Source organism: Dromiciops gliroides, chromosome 1, assembly GCF_019393635.1.
Source record: "Dromiciops gliroides isolate mDroGli1 chromosome 1, mDroGli1.pri, whole genome shotgun sequence".
NCBI classification, from domain to species: domain Eukaryota; kingdom Metazoa; phylum Chordata; class Mammalia; order Microbiotheria; family Microbiotheriidae; genus Dromiciops; species Dromiciops gliroides.
This window is the reverse complement of record NC_057861.1, coordinates 554,421,239-554,441,983: the sequence shown is the minus strand read 5'-3', so window position 1 is coordinate 554,441,983 and position 20,745 is coordinate 554,421,239. Positions and strand designations below refer to the sequence as shown.

General features: G+C 38.9%; 1 protein-coding gene across 1 annotated transcript in view; it reads left to right on the top strand.

Annotated features, from left to right (window-relative positions):
• The first annotated feature begins 2,357 nt into the window (after positions 1-2,357).
• Positions 2,358-20,745, top strand: part of ACO1 (aconitase 1) — an 83,782-nt gene continuing 65,394 nt past the window's right edge. Inside the window, exon 1 of the mRNA XM_043977628.1 lies at positions 2,358-2,679. The gene's annotated coding sequence lies outside the window, so the exon portion shown is untranslated. The remainder of the gene's footprint in view (positions 2,680-20,745) is intronic.

The following is a 20,745-nucleotide window of genomic DNA, read 5'->3' as shown; positions in this document are numbered from 1 at the left end:
GATTGGAAAAGATAATAGATGTACATCCTGTTTGCTCTGTTGCCCCAAAAATGCAAAAAAAAAAAAACCCCAAACCCCATAGTGGAAGGCCTCTACTATGCTGGGGACATCCTATGTGGATGATCTTTGGACACAGGCAAGAATGAAACATTATGAGAAGCTGCAGACAGGTTGTAATCTATGACGTATTTCAGTATCACAGTACCGTTTTCAGGTCAGAGCAGAAAACAATTCATTGATCCAATAGAATCTGAGCACCTCAGGAACAAGGATTTTTAATTAAAAAAAAAACCTATCACTAGCAAAGGGTTGTAGATGTGGCTGGTGCTCAACAAATGCATGCTGAATTGATTGGTTCAGGAAATGGAGCTGACCTTGTCCAGTGATTTTTTTTTTCCCTAGAGGAGGAGATATTACATTCATCCATTGTTTTAAAGTATAGCGCAGCAACCAGACTTTTTTGGACAATGGAAGGCAAAAGGAAACCACTTAAAAGGGGACTTCTGTTTCTAAGGATTTAGAAAGTAGTTTCAAACTAGTTTCTTCCTAGAGTTTTAAAGCCCTACTATATCATTGCCAAGGGCAGATAATTCAAAAATTTGGTAGATGTTGTAACATTTGTAGGTTAAAGGCAGAAAAGAACAAAGAGAGAAGAAAATGGGAGGTGCTGCCAATGCTAAGTACCCCCCCTCCCAATTTCTTGGCCCTGGGATCAAGTCTCTGTGGCCCACTTTCTTCTACCTGTGGGTCTCAAAGGTCTCTCTGAGAAATCACTACAAACAACTTTTCTTCCAGGAGTCCTCTCAGCCAGCTTTCCTAAGGAATGAAAACAGTTTCCCCCTAATACCCAGTGGTCTCTTGAACACACAACTCTTCCTTAGGGATCTTTACTGTTAGTCAGTTACAAGGAAGCCAACAGAAGCTAATAAAAATGAAAGGGTTAAGTAACAAAGTTACGAGAGCCTTAACTACAGATTGTGATAGATAGCTCCAGCCTTCAGTGAATAATAATGTAAATAGATCTTAACTTCCTTGCAGTTCCTCACTCTCCTCCTGACTGGGCTTTTCACTCACTATCTGTCTCGCCTGGAATTCTCCCTCTTCTTCTTAGCCTCCTGGCTTCTATCGCTTGCTTCAAAGTCTCATCTAAAGTAGTATATCAATTCCATTGTACAGGCTATAAAGAGTAGCATCCCCTTTCTTTGTCTTGTCAGAATCAGAGCTAGACTACTGGAAAATCCTTCTGGAAAATAATTTGGAATTATACTAAAAAAAAAGATCACTAAACCATAACAAAAAAAAAAATTCTGCCTTCTGGTAGAATATGAGGTCCTAGAATTTAAAAATAAAGTAAAACAAAAAAAGCCCCATCTTCTATTAGTCTTTTAAAGACCTTCACAATGGTCTAACTTTTCCAGGCTAATTGCACAATACTCTCCTTCAAACACTGTCTTAAGAAAGTCAAACCGGCCAGCTTGCTGCTCAGTACACAGAGCATTTCATCACCAGCCTCCATGCCTTTGCACGGGCTCTCCCTCATGCCTGGAAGGCACGCCCTCCTCACCTCTCTACCTTCTGTCCAAATTATTGGAGTGTCTTGCCCTCAGAAATCACTTAAGATTTAATTTTATATGTGCACCCCACCCCCCTAGAGAATGTAAGCTCCTCCAGGTCAGGGGCCATCTATATAGCCAACGTCTAGCACGTAGTAGATGCTTAATAAATTTTTATGGAATTGAACTTAATTGCTTGCTAGAAGGGATTCAAGAGTTACAAAGGCTCAAGCTGCGTTTGCCCAACACCAGGATTTGGGGGGGTTGGAGGGGGGGGGTGATCCCAAATGCCGGAGCCGATCTCACTTCGGCTAAAGCCAGTGTTCGACTACGTTATGGGGGCCAGAGTCAAGTGGTTTAGTCGTGTTTCGTCCCAGAGACCACTTGCCCATGGTGCCCTTTGACCCACTTGCTAACAAACCGGGTAAAGGGGTTCCAAGCCTGCCGCGGCCACTCTTTTAGCGGGTCCCAACCAGGACGTCCGCCCGAGGGCCAGAGATGGGACGAGAGACGAGAAGCCTTTTATATTCTCTAATACGTTATTTACCCTTCGCCTTCCGGTTTAGAGATGCCCTTTAAAAAAAAAAAAATCCCCCACCGTGGGTGGTTGGAAAACTTTGGCCACGGGGTGGGGTCTGGAGACCCACGCCAGAGCTGGAGCCAGTGGGCAGGGTCAGGGCGCGGGCTGAGGCTGGGGGCTGGGAGGGGGGGAGGAGGAGAGCGGAGGGAGGAGGGAGGAGGGAGGAGGGAGGAGAGAGGAGAGAGCAGAGGGGGAGGGAGAGAGGAGGGTCGGAGGGAGGAGGGAGAAGCGGGTGGGCCCAAGTGGAAGCAGCTGACTCCCCCGCCCCCTCCTTTCCGCGTGAGCATACTGCCGTGGGGATCGGCTGAGCTCCCTCCCCTCTTTTCCTTTCTCCTCTTCGGCCCGAAGCCGCGGCTGCCGCCTCGGTCGCAGAGACAGCAGCAGCAGCAGCAGCAGCAGCGGCTACGGAGGAGGAGCCCAAGGGGAGCCGCCGCTCACTGCCCGAGCTTCTCGCTGCCCGCGGCGTCTCCTCCCTACTTCTCCTCGCCGGCCGCCCCTCGCGCCACGCCGCTCCGCTTAGGCGAACCCCAGCCGCGCTGTCCCCTGGTGAGTTGCCCGCTTCCCTCTCGCCCGCCCCGGGCTCGGGCAGTACGTAGGTACCTGCTCCACGGAGAGCCGAGCGCGCTCTTCGCGGGGCCGGGGACTGGCAGCGTGGCTCTCCCCAGGCCTCCGCTACCGGGCGCTGAGCGGGCTCCCCCAAGGCTCCTTTTTTTTTTTTTTTCTCGGAGAGAGAGCTATTTGGGCTGTCACCGAGGGGGGCTGGGCTGGCTGTCTGCAGCTGGGGAGGGTCTAGGGCTTTGGAAGGGCCTTGCAGAGAGGGGGAGGGGAATTGGAGGGGCCCGGGAACCTGCTGTTCCGGTGCTACAATGGCCTGCCAGCTCATCTCCTTCCCACCTAACGGGGTCTTTATCTATTTGCGACTCTGCTGTTGGAGGGTGCTGACTAGAACCCCGCTTTCTGATCGCGCCCCACCTTTGCTGGACTAATTTGTTGCCCTTGCTGAATTTTCTAATCCCGCAGGCGATAATGTTTATACGTTTTACGTTTTTTCACTGTAAGATTTGTTGATACTTAATTTTTCCTTAGTATGCTTAGGTTTGTGTTGTTGCCTTTTTTTAAACGGGAGAGGGCGAAATCACTTTAGTTTTTGTCTGTTATTCAAAAGCACCAGTGGAATTTGCAGATTTAGTGAATTGAACTTCTTCATTTCTCGCTTCCCTAATATTTTTTGCCTGAACTCTCCCCTCCCATAATGTCATTCCTGTTTGGTGAATTTCCTTTCGTTCAGACACTTAAAACAGGGAGGGAGGAGGAGTGCGGGGCTTCTTGGTGGGAGGATTGGTCACATGAGCCCTGTTCCCACAGACTTCTACATAATAACAAAACCTAGACAGGAACAAAATTATGGCAAATTGGGGTCAGGTTCAAAAAATGGAAAGGTGTCTTCATTGAATAATAGTAACCCAAAAGTCATTTCATACCCTCCCACTGCCAGAAAAATAAATCTCAGAGATGGGGGAAATTATCCAAAAATTGCTTCAACCTAGGAAATGCTTGGAATTTTTATTTCATTGAGGGTGCCTGGTGGTTTTGTATTTTTTCCTATTTGAACTTAATGCACTACCCCAAACCAGCCGGACATTGTTAACCTCAAAGCTTGACCTCTTCTTTGAAAACTATGTACTATATTCCTAGATAAATGATAACCAGGATCCCAACTTAGAAAGACTTCCTTTTTCCCTCAAGCTGAGGAAAGTTGTTTACTTTTATGCCAAATAAATCTTTTTTTCTCCCCCCTCCCATTTTCCCCAATTGTGAAGCTAAGCTCAATGAATGATAACACATGGAATATTTAGATTTACAGGAAAACATCTGAGGGAATATAGGGAATGAGTTAGGATTTTATTAGAGCAGAGATCAAACAATTCAAAAAACTTTTCAAATGGGCTAAGAAAGCATGTGCACTTTGCCTTCCTTTCCTCTCAACTCCATTGTCTGAAATTTTGAAATTGCTTCATTGATGGCTTTCCCCTTTGAGAGTAAAGTTCATATTTTCCCCCAAAAGGCTATGGAGGCTTGTGTGCTTTGTCTTCCTTTCTCCAACTCCATTGTCATTTTAATCCTAAATTTTGAATATTTGAAAGTCGAGTTGAAATATATTTTCCAAGTCTCCATTCCTTTCATGATGTATCTACTGCTGGGGGCAGCTAGGTGGCGCAGTGGATAAAATACTGGCCTTGGATTCAGGAGGACCTGAGCCCAAATCCAGCCTCAGATACTTGACATTAGCTGTGTGACCTTGGGCACGTCACTTAACCCTCATTGCCCCATTAAAAAAAGAAGAAAGAAAAAAAATTATGTATCTACTGCTGCATGTAATGAAATATCTGTGCACCCTTGCCTTCCTGCATAATTTCGAGGTAGTATCTATATACATTCATTTACAGGGTAAAACTTTACTCAGCTTAGTTCCTTTCTGCCCCTTTTTGTGTGACCTTCTGATGTCCAAGATAGTCTACCTCCTGAGGTCTAGAAGAGTTGAATGTTGTGACTATTGTTTATTATAATACTGCTTTCCATTTGAGGATATTATACACCTACCACCATCACCGGCTCTTTTCCCTTGGATATTTTCCAACAACTATAAACGTTCCATTTGCCATTATTCATAAAGCTTAGTTGCACAATTTGGGAGGGGGGAATAGTAAAAGTGTTTTATTTGGCATAAAAGTAAACAGCTTTCCTCCGCATGAGGAGAAAAGGAAGTCTTTCTGATTTGGGATCCTGGTTATCATTTATCTAGGAATATAGTACATAGTTTTCAAAGGGGAGGTCAAGCTCTGAGGTTAACAAAGTGTCCAGTTGGTTGGTTTGGTATAGTTCCATCCATTTCAAATAGGAAAAGATAGAGAAGTATATCTAAATTTTTGGAACTTCCCCATTAGACTGAGCTCCTTGAAAGCAAAGACTATGTTTTGCCTTTCTTTTGATCCCCAGTGCTTAGCCCAGTATCTGGAACATAGTTAAACCAAGACAGTGATAATCTTGTTAAAATTTGCTTGTTCCTTCAAGGGTGATTCATGAATTGTATGCAAATTGGCTGTCCAATTGGGACAGGTAGTAGGTGAGACTCACTGCACATGAGGGTTTAACCTTTCCTAATGTGATTTGAGTCTTCAGATTGAAAGCAGAGAAGACACTGGGATTTCCAAAGGAAACCACCTGGAACAACATTCATTAAACAGTCAGATGTTTGCAAATTCTCACCAAAATACCATAGCTTTTTCAATTTATGGTATTCTAGGTGGAGTCTTCCTTTGTTCTAGGCACTAGATTCTACGGTTTCTCTACCTCAGAGTAATGTAAACAGAGCCAAGGTCTGTAGCTTCTATCTCCAAAGGAACTAGTTAGATTTCTTTTTCCAAAGAGAGACCTTGAAACAGTATGTACATGTGAGTTGTTAGTAATGACAGCATATTTTGGTAGATAAAGGACTGGCCTCTCAGAGTCAAGAAGGCCAGGGTTCATGTTCTGCCTCTGATACTCTGATTGTGTGACTCTGGGCAGATCACTTAATCTTTCAGTGCCCTTGACAACTCTTGAAGACAAAGTTGAAGAGGAGCTTTGATCTGCATTGGGTAGGAGTTTCCTTACATTGGAATTCCAATGTAATGAAATCTTCAATCTAGTCCTTATCCCTGTAATTATTATTATCATCACCATCATTGTCATTGACCCTGATTATAACCCTGGGCAGCTAGGTGGTGCAGTGGATAGAGCACTGGGCTTGGAATCAAGTAGATTCATGTTCATGAGTTCAAATCCCACCTCAGACACTTACTAGCTGTGTCATCCTGGGCAAGTCACTTTCTTTGCCTCAGTTTTCTCACCTATAAATTGAGATAGAGAAAGAAGTAGCAAATCACTCCAATGTCTTTGCCAACAGAACCTCCAAATGGGGTCACGAAGAGTTGGATTGACTGAAAGGACTCAACTGCAACATAACCCTTACCCAGACTAGCTTATTACCCTGAGAGAAGAGGGAACTGTATCTAGCTTTTAACACGATTACTAAAGAGTAGGTGATTGCTCAACAGGTATACATAGTTGCTTGACAAGACAATATAGTCACTTTTGTATGTGAAAGTATGCATATGTTTAGGTCCCAAAGTATTGTGTAGGCACTTACTGAGGGAGCCATATCCTTTGGAGCTCCTAGACACCAGCATTATGAAAGCTTTTCCTCATAATTTGTGGTGTTTAAGAAGAAAACAAAACACTGGTATCATACTGAAAATGGCTTTCAATTATCATAATGGATTTTAAAGTGGAAAGCAGACTTTTTGGTTTTTTTAATTATAGGATTTTAACACTTTAAACTTATTTTTGATGTTGAAATAGAAAATAAGCTATGGATACTTTTCTGTTTTCTTATAACATAACAAAGATATGAAGAATGCCAGATTTTAGACCATGTACAACTCCGTGAATACTAGCTAGCATTTACATAGCATTTTGAGGTTCGTAAAGTACAAATATCATCTCATTTGATTCTAACAACAGCCTTGGGAGGTAGTTATTATTATCCCCATTTTACAAAAGAGGAAAGAAACTCAGGCAGACAGAGGTTATGTGACTTATCCAGGGTCACACAGTTAATAAGTGACAGATGCCAGATATATGAGTTGGCAGAGTTGGTTTCATCGTGTCCAAGGACAAGAAATATCTTCTAGAATACTTTGTCATTTGACCTTATATTTATTCTTTATGATAAACCTAATTTTAAAAATTCAGAAAGGTAGTTGTAAAAGATCAGAGAGGACATACAAGAACTTGACAGAATTCTATAAATTAAACATTTATTAGCTTTGTGACCATGGATAACTCATTTAATGTCTCTGCCTTAATTTTCTCTTCAGTAAAATGGAGGTAATAATACATGTAAGCACTTTCCTCATGGTTATTGTAAAGCTCTACTAGGGTAATTTATGTAAAAAGCTTCGAAGTTTTTTAAAGTTCCTTGTAAATGCAAGTTATTTTTTTCATATTAATAGCTGAAGACTTCAGTCTCAAGGTTGACATACTTATGGTTGATGTAGTTAAGAGATTTTAAGGAAAATATATTGCAAGAAGTGATATGACATTAAGAAATAAAAGACCAGAGGCATATAGGTTATTTAAAGACAGTACATTAATATCATTGGCCTGTTTAGAGCAAAAGTCAAAGTTAATGCCATATTAGAAAAAGGAATAAAGATGAAAAGAAGATACTGCTTGAAATTTCATTAACTCCTACCCAACCTTTTAAAACAAAGTATTGATGCTAGAAAATAGGAAGTAGATAAAGGTAAAGACATTAATTCTGATTCTCATCCTTTGTTAAATAAGTTTAACAAATACAAAAGTTATCACAGTGGGAAGACCGGGTCCATCTTGAAACTGTCAACCAACAGACATTTTTTTCTCTTTGCCAGGTAGAGAAAGGTAGCTGTTGAGGACAACCTTGGTTTAGAATAAAAGCCTATTTGCAAAGCATTCTATTAGGAGGACAGAAGAAAGAGCAAAAATAAGTTGAGGTAAAAATGAGATAGCTTGGTGTGATTACCAATTAAGTCATATCACCCTGATAAGCACTTAGAGATGAAGCTAGAAAGAAAACAATAGTTCTGAAATGGATCAGTACCAGTGGAATTACGACATTTAAATTCAGTCTCAGACACTATCACTTAACGACTCTCTGCCTCAGTTTCTCTATCTGTAAAATGGGGTTAATAATAGAACCTACTTCACAGAGTCATTGTGAAAATAAAATGAGAAAACGTACAGTGCTTTGCAAATCACAAAGTTCTATATGAATGCTAGCTTAATAGCATTCATATATTATTATATGCTGATGAGATAATGTATCCATTGAATATAATAAGGACTTATGAAGTTGTAATAATAAAACCTGATTCAGAAAATATAAAACTTTTAGGAGGAAACTACCAATCCTGATATGAAATAAATCTTGACAAAAAAAAGTATCTTTCTGAAATAATAATATTTGATAAATTATATTAAAACTTGTACTAAAATATAAATTTTAAGGGATAAGATAAATATGAAATATTATTTGATCCCAGAATCAATAGAGAGAATCCAGAATTTGAATAGGGTAGTGACATGCTTAGATATGTGCTCTCAGAAAGATCATTCTGTCAACTTGTAGAGGATGAATCGAAGTATACTGTGACTGGCACATAGTAGGTACTTAATAAATATTGATTGTTTCATTGGTTGGAGTGAAGAGATGTTTGAGGCAGTACACCCAACTAGATCTCTGTTGCAGTAGTTCAGTCCAGAGGTGATATGGGCTTGAACCAGAGAGGTGGCTGTGTAGATAAAGAGGAAGAGTTGGATTCAAGACTTCAATAATATCTTTGTAAATTCTGTTGAGCGATTTAAAGGCAACTATGATATGCATCTAAACGTCTACAAATAGAAGCTTCATTTTGTTAACTAAATTTTGTTGGTTTTACTGATACTGAGAACCTCAGACATGTGCTAGGGGTCCTTGCTGAATAAAACAGCCACTGCTACATCTCCAGACTCACTCTCCTTTGCTTTAAAGAAAAATAAAATTATTGAAGATACCCAGAAATCCAGTTCAGTAAAGAGCAGAAAGTGACTTCTTCCCATTTACTATTTTGTCTGTCATCTCCATCTTTCTTTTATTCCTGGGTTTTTAATGCACCACGTAAAGAAACGTGAGCTGTCATTCCTACTGTCCTGTTTCTAATTCTTAGCAACTTTCTCTTATTTCCTCTTCTCATTTAGTAAGTCAAAAGGAACAAACGCAAGAAAAGAAGTGGTTTTGGGGACTAAGGAAAAAAAATAATATCTTCATTTGGCAGAGGTCATCTTTTTAGATTTTAGGTACTGTGTATTCTTTCAGTGGCTGTAATGCTGAGTGCTTTGCACATTATGGGCATTCAGGAAAAATAGGTTGTTATAGATAATACAGAGACATTAATACGGAAAAATGAACCAGTAGTGAAGAACAAACAGGACCTAACTCCACATTGCTGTATAGCCATACAGCTATTGTATAACCTTCGGTTGTTTTCATGATTGCTCTGCCATGTCCATAGCACTGTGCTAATAACATAAAACTTTTAGCTGAAAATAATTAGATGCTGATGAAAATTTTAAAACAAATTTATCTTTGTTTTGTGTACCAGAGGAATAGTGCCATTGCTGTTATAGAGAGGATTTTAAATTTTGAAGTGGACAGATAATCAAGAAAATAGGGGGGTTTTGGAGGGGGGGAGGGAATCCTACCTGTTGTTGAACATAGCTTTGAAAATAGAAGTAACAGCCTTTATTGCTAAATTGGCTTCCAGCAGTTAAATAAAACTAGAATAAGAACTGAAAATAACTCAAAGATTCACTACCATGATAATGAACTCAGATCCAAAGTTATCTACTTGAAATTAATTTGGTATTAAAGAGTTGAGCAAAAATAAATTAAAATTTTGGGGGCAGCTAGGTGGCACAGGGGATAAAGCACTGGCCCTGGATTCAGGAGGATCTGAGTTCAAATCCAGCCTCAGACGCTTACTGGCTGTGTGACCCTGGGCAAGTCACTTAACCCTCATTGCCCCACAAAAAATAAAATAAAATTCAATTCAACATAAATTTTTTAAAAATAAAAATAAATTAAAATTAAAAAAAAAACAAATATCGGACTAATCTCACGATTACACTATTGGTCACACTGACACTATTGGTCAGACTTGAGTTTCATTTCTGACAGCTACATCATTGCTAGGATAGAAGTAAGTATGGAGATTTAAGGTGACAGCAACGTTTAGGAGGGTGCCCTATAATTTGAAGAAGTAACTTGAGATGATCTAGGAAAATGATAGTCATTCAGGAGACATTCTTTTCATAGCTATGTGAAGTCAAGTGGTTGGCCAAAATGGTGCATTAGCAGAGACAAAAGGCAATTGAGCTAGAAGTTTGATGTACTGGAACAAAGAAACAAAAGAACTTCTTTCTGTATCATCCAGGACAGAACTTACTGTGTAAAAATGACTGGAAATACTCTTCCTCTCTTCAGAGATATCATAGCTTCATTTAGGAGTTCTTAACCTGGGGCACATGGATAGATTTCAGGGAGTCTATGAATGTTAGATGAGGAGAAATATTCTATTTTTAGTTTCACTAACTTCTAACTGAAATTTGGCATTTTCTTCTGTTTTAAATGTAGGCAACAGACTTATTCTGAGATGGGGTCCATAGGCTTCACCAGACTGCCACAGGATTATGTGACTCAAGAACAGTTGAAGAACCCTTGATATAGTAATGGGTGTTGGACTTGAAGTCAGGAAGCTTGGATTCAGATTTTACCTCTGGCACTTACTAACTATACAAGTCATAGGCAGGTTAAGTTAAGTCTGCAAGCACTTATTAAGTGCCTTGTATTATTAAGAATGGGAAAAACACTTCTTGCAGAAAATGGAATTTTAGCTGGAACCTGAAGGAAACTAGGGAGGGCAGCGAGGCGGTACAGTGGATCGCATGCCAGGCCTGGAGTCAGGAAGATCTGACTTTAAATCTGCTCTCAGACACTAGCCGGGTGACCCTGGGCAAGTCCCTTAACCCCTATTTGCCTCAGATCCTCAGCTATAAAATGGGGATACACTGGAGAAGGAAATGGCAAACTACTACATTATGTTTGCCAAGAAAAGCCCATGGACAAAGTCTGTAGGGTCACATAGAGTCTTATACAAATGAACAACAACAACAAGGGAGCACAAGAATCATTAAATGTCTCTAAACTTCCATTTTCTTATCTTTAAAATGAATGCAATAATACCTGTCTTAGCTTTTTCACAGGTTTTTGTGAGGTTCGAAGCATGTTGCATATTTTAAAGTACTATGCAAAGATCATTACTCTTGTTATCATGCTGCTAAGTCTGGGTTGACTATCCCCCAGCACCTAACACAGTATCCCATGTGCAATAGGCACTTAATAAATAAATATTTGTTGAATTGTTCAATGATGTGATTCTTCACTGGATAATAACATCAAGTACTCATTCTCCACGCCATTATCAAATTAATCTTCTAAGGCACAGGTCTGACCACGTCACCCCTGTTATATCCCCCATTCAGTAAACTGTAATGACAATCTATTTACTTCAGGATCAAATATAAAATCCCCTTGTAGGCATTCAAAACCTTTCATAACCTAGCCCATCCTACCTTTCCATTCTTCTTATACCTTATTCATTCCCATGTCTCTTTGCTGTTCCTTGAATAAGATACTCCATCTCCCAACTCTGGGCATTTTCTCTGCCTGTGCTACATGCCAGGAATTCGCTCCTTCCTCATCATCTGGCTTCCCTAATTTACCAGTTATCTAGAAAATTGATTTATTATTTATAAAACTCCCAGAAAGAATGAACACTTTCAAAGCAATTACTGTCTTTACCCTTCCTTGCCTTCTCTAACTTCTCCCAGTGAATATATAGATTTTTTTTTTTTTTAGTTTGGAATGAAAAGTGACATAAGATATAATGAAAGGCTTATTAAACTCTGAAGAAATTGATTCAGATTAATATAGTTCTTTTGCACTAAGTTCTAACATATTAAAACTTAAAATACAACTTAAAACTTACAGTTCTACTTCTTACTCAATAAATTTCAGTGATTCCCTAATACTTTTTTTTGTTTGTTTTTTTGCAGGGCAATGAGAGTTAAGTGACTTGCCTAGGGTCACATGGCTAGTAAGTGTTAAGTGTCTGAGACTGGATTTGAACTCAGGTCCTCCTGAATCCAGGGCCAGTGCTCTATCTACTGTACCACCTAGCTGCCCCTCCCTAATTCTTTTAAGACTAAATATAAACTCTGGCTCTTAAAACCCTGCACAGTCTGCTAGCCCACCCAACTTTTACATCCTTATTATATATTACTACCCATCATATATTCTACAGTACAGCCAACTAAAGTGATTGTTTCACTGTTCCTCATACAGGACATTCCATCTCCTTATTTACATGCCTTTTTTTCTGGCTTTGACTCATGTCCATAATGTACTTCTCAACTCTGCTTCTTAGGACACCTAGTTTCTTTCTTTTTCCTCATAAAAATATTTTATTATTTTCTAGTTACATGTAGAGATAGTTTTCCACATTTGTTTTTATAAGATTGCTAGTTTCAATTTTTTCTCCCTCCCTCCTCTCCTTCCCCCCTCCCCAAGACAATCTGATATATGTTATATATGTATAATCACATTAATCATATTTCTACTTTAGTCATGCTGTGAAAGAAGAATCAGAGCAATAGGGAAAAACCTCAAAAAAGAAAAACAAAAAATAGAAATAGTATGGTTCAATCTGCATATAGATGCCACAGTTCTTTTTTTCTGGATTTGGAGAGTATTTTCCATCATGAGTCCTTTGGAACTATCTTGGACCATTGTATTGCTGAGAAGAGTCAAGTCTATCACAGTGGATCAACACTCAATGTTGTTGATATTGTGTACAATGTTCTCTTGGTTCTGCTCATCTCACTCATCATCAGTTCATGCAAGTCCTTCCAGGTTTCTCTGAACTTCTCCTGCTCATTGTTTCTCGCAGCACAGTAGAATTCCATTACATTCATATACCAGAATTTGTTCAGTCATTCCCCAGTTGATGGGCATTCCTTCAGTTTCCAATTCCTTGCCACCACAACAAGAGCAACTTTAAATATTTTTGTACGTGTGGGTCCTTTTCCCTTTTTTATGATCTCTTTGGGAAAAAAACCTAATAGCGGTATTGCTGGGTCAGAGGGTATACACAGCTTTATAGCCCTTTGGGCATAGTTCCAAACTGCTCTCCAGAATGGTTGGATCAGTTCACAACTCCACCAACAACGCATTAGTGTTCCAATTTTTCCACAGTTTCTCCAACATTTATTATTTTCCTTTCTTGTCACATTAGCCAATCTGATAGGTGTCAGGTGGTACCTTAGAGTTATTTTAATTTGCATTTCTCTAATCAATAGTGATTTAGAGCATTTTTTCATATGGCAATAGATAGCTTTGATTTCTTCATCAGAAAACTGCTTGTCCATATCATTTGACCATTTCTTAATTGGGGAATGACTTGGGTTCTTATAAATTTGATTTAGTTCCCTATATATTTTAGAAATGAGGCCTTTATCAGAAATGCTGGCTATAAAAGTTGTTTCTCAGCTTTCTGCCTCCCTTCTAATTTTGCATACATTGCTTCTGTTTGTACAAAACCTTTTTAATTTAATGTAATCAAAATCATCCATTTTTGCATTTCATAATATTCTCTATGTCTTGTTTGCTCATAAACTGTTCTCCTTTCCATAAATCTGAGAGGTAAACTATTCCTTCCTCTCCTAAATTACCTGTGGTATCACCTTTTATGTCTAAATTATGTACCCATTTTGACCTTATTTTAGTATAAGGTGTAAGATGTTGGTCTACATCTAGTTTCTGCCATACTATCTTCCAGTTTTCCCTGCAGTTTTTGTCGAATACTGAGTTCCTATCCCAGAAGCTGGAGTCTTTGGGTTTATCAAATAGTACATTACTAAAGTCATTTACTACTGTGTCTCCTGTGACTAACCTATTCCATTGATCCACCAGTCTTTTTCTTAGCCAGTACCAAATAGTTTTGATGACTGCCATTTTAGAGTAAAGCTTCAGATTTGGTACAACTAGGCCACCTTCCTGTGCATTTTTTTTCAATAGTTCCTTTGATAGTCTTGACCTTTTGTTCTTCCAGATGAATTGTTATTATTTTTTCTATCTCTGTAAAATAATTTTTAGGTAGTCTGATTGGTATGTCACTGAATAAGTAAATTAACTTAGGCAGAATTGTCATTTTTATTATATTAGTTCACCCTATCCATGAGCAATTGATATTTTTCCTATTATTTAGATCTGATTTTATTTGTGTGAAAAGTGTTATGTAATTATGTTCATAGAGTTCCTCGGTTTGTCTTGGCAAGTAGACTCCCAAATATTTTATATTGTCTACCACCTAGTTTCTTTTTTTTTAAATTATAAAAGTATTTTATTATTTTCCAGTTACATGTAGAGACAACTAGTTTCTTTTAAGGCTCAAATTATATACCACCTTCTGCATGAAGTCTTTCCTGGCCCCCACAGCTGCCAGCACTTCCTCCAACACAATTGCTTTATATTTATTCTGTATGTATATGCATATGTTGTCTTCTCCAATAGAATGTAAGCATCTTGACTTTCATTTTTATTTCTCTAGCACCTTGAAAAGTACCTGGCACATAGCATGTGCTTAGTAAATGCTTGGTAATTGATTGAAGCAAATGATTTTATCAAAAGGATTTTGGGGCGCCAGCAGTGGATAAAGCACCAGCCCTGGAGTCAGGAGTACCTGAGTTCAAATCCGGCCTCAGACACTTAACACTTACTAGCTGTGTGACCCTGGGCAAGTCACTTAACCCCAATTGCCTCACTTAAAAAAAAAAATTCAAAATAAAACAAAAGGATTTTGGACCAAAAAACTGTTGCAAGCATTCTTACAACTTAAATCTCATTTCAAACAGTGAAAACACTAGACCAGATCTCATAAGACCTGAACTCCAGTTACAGCTCTACTGTCAACTAGTTTTGTCACTTTGACCAAGACACCTAAGTCACTGCCCCTCAGTTTCCTCAACTGCAAAATAAGTAGAAAGATTAATGATCTCCAAGACACCTTCCAGTTTTTATGTTCTGTGATACTTTAGGACTTAAGTAGACATGACCTTAAGAAAGGATTTAAATAAATTCACAGATCTGAGACATTATTTAAGTGGATAGTAGAGATGTTCAGGTTGAATTCCTAGAATTATAAAAGCTCAGAGTTTGTTGAGACCTTAGAGGTCATCTAACCTATACCTAAAGCATGCATGCAGTCTGCAGCATCCCCAACACTTGGTCTGTTCAGTTACTGTTTGGAGCTGCTTGTCTAGGAACAAGGAATTTCATATCCCCTTAATCCATTCTATTTTAGAATAAACTTTAAGATTTGGGGGACTAATTAGGATTTTTTTCCTTGACTTCCAGCTGAGGTGACTGCTTGAACTCTAGAGTAAGCCTTCCTAACTCTTCAATACCTACTCCAGCAAAACCCAGAGGTTCTCACCAGACTGAATAATAATAAAAAATGAATAATAAAGAAATCCAGTGAAAAACTAAAATGACGTATTCCATCCCAGAACTGCACAAAAAGTCAGCCAAGAGGCCCCGAGTGATAGGAATAGGACTTCTCTAGGGAAATGAGCTTCTAGGGAAGAGACATGTGTATCCTGCAAACCTCTATGTCCACACACAAAAAGAGTTCAAGGAAGAGGGGGAAAATGGCTTAAGAAGATGGTACGGTCAAGTGGAGATTTCTTTTCAAGAATGATGGGGTGGGGGGGGCAGCTAGGTGGCGCAGTGGATAAAGCACCAGCCCTGGATTCAGGAGTACCTGAGTTCAAATCTGGCCTCAGACACTTGGCACTTATTAACTGTGTGACCCTGGGCAAGTCACTTAACCCCCATTGCCCTGCCCCTCCCCCAGAAAAGGAATGATGGGGGCCTGGCAATGTTTGTGGGCAGCAAAGGAGATAATGAATAAGATAGTTTGAAGGTGGGGCAGGAGAGAATGATCAGGGAATTAAGTTCCCAAAGGCAAAAGGAAGTAAGATCTAAGAACCTGTGGGTAGTAGAGGTGGATTAAAGATCCATCTTAGGGGAGTTGGGGAGGTAGACAGAACTGAGAGGTCAGAGTATCCTAGAATATATCAAAATGTATGCTAGTCTCTGCATATCAGGGTAGAGGTTGAAAATTAAGAAGAGCAGGCAAACAACCTGGTAACTTGTTTATGATCTAAATGGATGAAGTGAACCTATTCTCAAAGCAGGAAGGGGTGTTGGGGGATGTGACAAAGGAAGAATCTAGAAAAGGATGAGGAGTGTGCTTACTTCTCTTTGTCGCACAGTATGTCTGAGAGAAGGAACCTAGTACTGGAGGGGGGGTGTCTTCTGGAGAAAAAAAATGCAGTGTGAGATGAGATAAAGATAAACAAGAGTATTGTAAATAGAGGCAGAGTTCCAGACGGCACAATGAAAGGGATGGCAGAGGATATGGATTGTGGAGAGAGAGAACTAAGATATTTGTGAAGAGGTATCAAGGAGGAGAAGGATTTTCACTTCAGCAGATGAGGCTCCAAATAGCAAATATAAGAAGAATAGAAAGTGGGGCAATGTGCCAGTCACAGGAAGGGGGAAGTGTGAGATGATCAGGTACTCACTTTCAGTGGTCCTATGATGACTGAGTAGAGAGGGTGCTCTCATCAGGTTCCATGGCTTGTCATTCCAAACACTGACGAGATGGGGAGGTAGGGAACACATAGAAATTTATCCTGGTTTCTTGGTCAAAAAATACTGATGTTCAGGGCCCCTAGGTCAGACTGAACTCACATATAGTCCTAGAGCTTCATCCTAAAGTACCAGAATGAGGTATGTCCAAAAGAAATGCTTACAGGTAGCCACAAGTGCACAGCTGTCAATTTCCGAGTCCCCCAAATAGGTTTTCTGTACCATCTTTGGTACATGGGGACTCAGCATCTCTAATGGATTTGCTTAGGATCTTAAGTGGATGTGGGTTCCCTTTGGCACAGGTTCTCTCTGGTGCCTCTGAAGCACAGAATCAATAATGGTTGTGAGACCCTCTTTGAATGTTCTTACTCCAAATTACATTTCTAGCTATGAATTTTGGTGTTCACTCATTTCAGCTGTGCCTGACTCTTCGTGACCCTGTTTGGGGTTTCTTGGCAAAGATACTAGAGTGGTTTGCCATTTCCTTCTCTACTATATTTTACAGATGAGGAAACTGAGGCAAACAGGGTTAAGTGACTTGCCCAGGGTCACACAGCTAGCAAGTGTCTGAGGCCAGATTTGAACTCAGAAGATAAGTCTTCCTGACTGCAAGCCTGACACTTTATCTACTGTACTACCTAGCTGACCCCGCTATGACTATTCTAAGCTGTATCCAGCAGGACCAGTGGTTATTTGCTGAATATGTCCTATGTGTTCCTTTGCTAATAAATTTGCCCAAACTAGAATGTCTTTCTCTCACCTTTATTTCAAACTATGAACCTATTGTGCAAAGGTCCAGTTCAAAGGCCACCTTCTTTGTGAAGTCTTCTTTGAATTCCTCTAATCCCAAGGAAGGTGTGATACTGATTATCAACAAACCTCCATAGGATTTACCACATGTTCCTTGAGAACAGAAACTATTCAGTTTTTTCTTTGTACCTCAGTCCCGTACATAGTTGATGCTTAATAGATGTTTTCTCTTACTGCCTTATGAATAAGATTATTTGGTCCTATGCCTTCCCTTCTCCTATTAGATCCCATGTCCATAGTGCCTAACAGTCCCTTGCACAAAGGGCCTACTCAGTAAATATTGGCATGGATGAATGTTAGATCTTGAAAGGAATAAAGTACACTGCAAAGGTAATTTTTTTTTCTGTAGCTCTCTCCAACTGCCCTTTATTATCCTGGCATTTAAGTACACTGACAGTGCAGAAAAATACTTTCTAATCTCCTATGTGGCATTTGAGCATTACAGATCTATTCCCTTTCCCAACATCCCTGGAAGTGCTGCACTGATCAGTGTCATTGCAAAATATTCTTGGCAAGACATTCTTTTTTTTGTTTGTTTTTGGTTTTTTGGTGAGGCAATTGGGATTAAGTGACTTGCCCAGGGTCATACAGCTAGTAAGTGTTAAGTGTCTAAGGCCGGATTTGAACTCAGGTCCTCCTGAATCCAGGGCCAGTGCTCTATCCACTGCGCCACCTAGCTGCCCCCTTGGTAAGACATTTTAAACAAGCTTTGCTGTTCTCTCATTGGTTTCCCCACCAGGATGACTTTGGCTTCCATTCCCCTTTCTCCTTGCAAAGGAACCAGTTTAGCTCTGTACTGGTCCTGCAGGACTACTGCTACTTCTAGGTTATTTTGTCTCATTGTTTTTATCTAAACAATGAAATACATAAATTTTTTTCCACACCCAGGGACTTGGATGGACAAATATTACCCTCATCTTCTTTGTGAGATAACTCATTTGTCAGGAAGCCAGGTGTTAATTATAAATCACTGGCTTCCTGTAAGGAAGAGATCTTTATTCAGGCCTTCATAATGTGTATCTTCAACACAATGTACGCTGAACTCTGTACTTTAGAGAACAAGTTGATAAAAAACCCGAACAAATAGAGGGAGAAGGTCAGGAGTAAACCTGCCAACACAAACTCAGGTACTATATGAACGTAATTATAAAACACTTTTCATTCAAATAAAGTTAGATTTAAATAGTTGGGAGAAATAATAATTGATCATGAGTGGGCCATATCAACAAAAGAAAAATAATTCTACCTAAATCAATCTACTTATTCAGTGCCATGCCAATCAAATTATCCAAAAAATATTTTTATTGAGCTATAAAAAATAATGAAATTCATTTGGAAGAACAAAAGGTCAAAAATGTCCAAGTAATTAATGGCAAAATGTAAAGGAAAGAGGTCTAGCCGTACCAGATTTTAAACTGTATGATTATAAGGTAGTAATTATCAAAACTATCTGGTACTAGTTAAGAAATCAAATAAAGTACATAAACAATATGCAGTAGTAAATGATTGTAGTAACCTTGTGTTTTAAGCTTTTGGATAGGAGTTCACTGTTTGATAAAAATTGTTAGGAAAACTGTAAAGCAATCTGGCAGAAACTAGGTGTAGACCAATATCCTATCTTATTTGCCAAGGCAAGGTGAAAATGGATTCATGTCCTAGACATAAAAGGGAGATGTCATAAGTAAATTAGAAGAAAATGGAACATCAAGACCAGATGAATTTATAAGTGAATTCTTCCAAACATTTAAAGATCAGATAATTCCAATATTAAATTATTTGGAATAGTAGGCAAAGAAGGAGTCCTACCAAACTCCTTTTATGAAACACATATGGTACTGATACCCAAACCAGAAAGTGTAAAAACAGAAAATTATAGGCTAATTCCACTAATGAATATTTATACAAAAATTCTAAATAAAATATTAGCTAGAAGACTACAACAGTATATCACAAAGATTATATATATTGTGACCAAGTGGGATTTATATCAAGAACATATTACCTATCAGAGTTATGGTAGGAGAAGAATTGATAAATAAAAAGAGATAGAGAGCATTGTGAGATGTAAAATGTATAACTTTGATTACATTTAATTAAAAAGGTTTTGTACAAATAACACCAGTGTAGCCATGATTAGAAGGAAAGCAGAAAATTTGGGGGAGAAATTGTTATAGACAGTTTCATGGATAAAGGCCTTATATCTCAAATTTTTAAAGAACTTTGTCAAATTTTTAAGAATATGAGTCATTTGCATTTGGTGCACATGCTTAGTTATTGATATTACTTCATTTATGGTACCTTTTAACGTTATGTAGTTTCCCTGTTTATCTCTTTTAATTAAATTGATTTTAGCTTTAACTTTGAGATCATGATATTTTTTACATTAGCTGAAGAATAATACTCCAGCCCTTTTTTTTTTTGGCTTTTGGCTTTTGGTGAGGCAATTGGGGTTAAGTGACTTGCCCAGGGTCACACAGCTAGTAAGTGTTAAGTGTCTGAGGCCAGATTTGAAGTCAGGTCCTCCTGAATCCAGGGCCGGTGCTCTATCCACTGTGCCACCTAGCTGCCCCTAGCCCTTTATTTTTACTCTATGTGTGTTTCTCATTTTTAAATGTGTTTCTTTTAAACAACATATCATCAGGTTCTAGTTTTGATAGATTTTACTATCTGCTTTTGTTTTATGGGTAAGTTCATCCCATTCACATTCAAAGTTATAATTACTAGTTGTATGTTTCCCTCCATTTTGTTTATTGTTTCTCTCTCCCTCTTACTCCCTCCCTCCCTCCTACCCCCATCTCGCCTTAGAATCCTAATTTGCTTCTGACCACTGCCTTCCTAATCTCCAGACCCTTCTAAGAGTTCCTTCTTTATCCTATCCCCTTACCCTCCTATTTCTCTGAAAGTTAATAATATTTTTATATTCTTCTAGATGTATGTTATCCCTTCTTTATCCCAGTTCTGATGCACTACCTGCACTTCATCCCTTTATCTCCTCCACTGTAACAGCTTTTCCATTCACTCCTCTTTTGTATGAGAGAATTTCCTCCATTTCACCTTATCAATTTTATTTTTTTAGGATCATCCCATAATAATCAACTCAATCTCAACCTTTTTATCTATGTATACTCTACTGTACTACTCCAATAATAACATTCTCAAGACTTATAAAATAACATTTTCCCATATAAGAAATAAACAGCTTAACATTAAATACCTTATAATTAGTTTTTCAAGTTACCTTGTAATATTTCTCCTGATTCTTATAATTTTCTGTTCAGTTCTGGCCTTTTCCTCAGGAATACCTAAATGTCTTTTAATTCATTAAATATTTTTTCCCTTTACAGGATTGCACTCTGCTTTGTTGGGTATTCTTGGTTGCAAACCCAGCTCTTTTGCTCTTCAGAATATTG